This window comes from Scyliorhinus canicula, chromosome 18, assembly GCF_902713615.1.
Source record: "Scyliorhinus canicula chromosome 18, sScyCan1.1, whole genome shotgun sequence".
Taxonomy (NCBI): domain Eukaryota; kingdom Metazoa; phylum Chordata; class Chondrichthyes; order Carcharhiniformes; family Scyliorhinidae; genus Scyliorhinus; species Scyliorhinus canicula.
The window spans coordinates 74,167,176-74,167,821 of record NC_052163.1 but is presented as its reverse complement, the minus strand read 5'-3'; positions in this window follow the sequence as shown (position 1 = coordinate 74,167,821).

Below are 646 nucleotides of genomic sequence, written 5' to 3'. Positions count from 1 at the left end.
GGCATGTTTGACAAGTAGAAACCAGCCAGGGGCTGGCAAGGAGCCCGACACCGCACACATTCTGCTGATGTAATTGCTGCATCTCAACCTGCCTGCTGTCTAATTCAGTTTACCGGCCCCACCCACTGGCTCTAACCCCTCACTCCCCCGACTCCCCCCCACCATTCATTCACTGCCAGAAGCTCCTTTAAGGTGGGTGTGGGTGATATTTTTGTGAGGATAACTCTGGTTCAGAAACATTTTAGGACGTTATTTCACTCCCATTTATGTTGTGACCCTATCATTAAATAGAGAGTATTTCAAAGGAGCTTCAGCTGCGTTGGGACTGTGCCTCGAGGTCCCAGTGTTGGTGTTGATTTTCTTCATTATTGAACATATTGTGGAAAAGCCATGAGAGAAAGGGCCTGAGTGTAAGGTTGGCATTTCTGGCAGGGTCAGTGCCGGCAGGGTCAGTGCCGGCAGGGTCAGTGCTGGCAGGGTGAGTGCCCTGCAGGGTCAGTGCCGGCAGGGTCAGTGGTGGCAGGGTCAGTGCCGGCAGCGTCAGTGCCGGCAGGGTCAGTGCCGGCAGGGTAAGTGCCGGCAGGGTCGGTGCCGGCAGGATCAGGGTCAGTGCCCGGCAGGGTCAGTGCCGGCAGGGTCAGTGCCG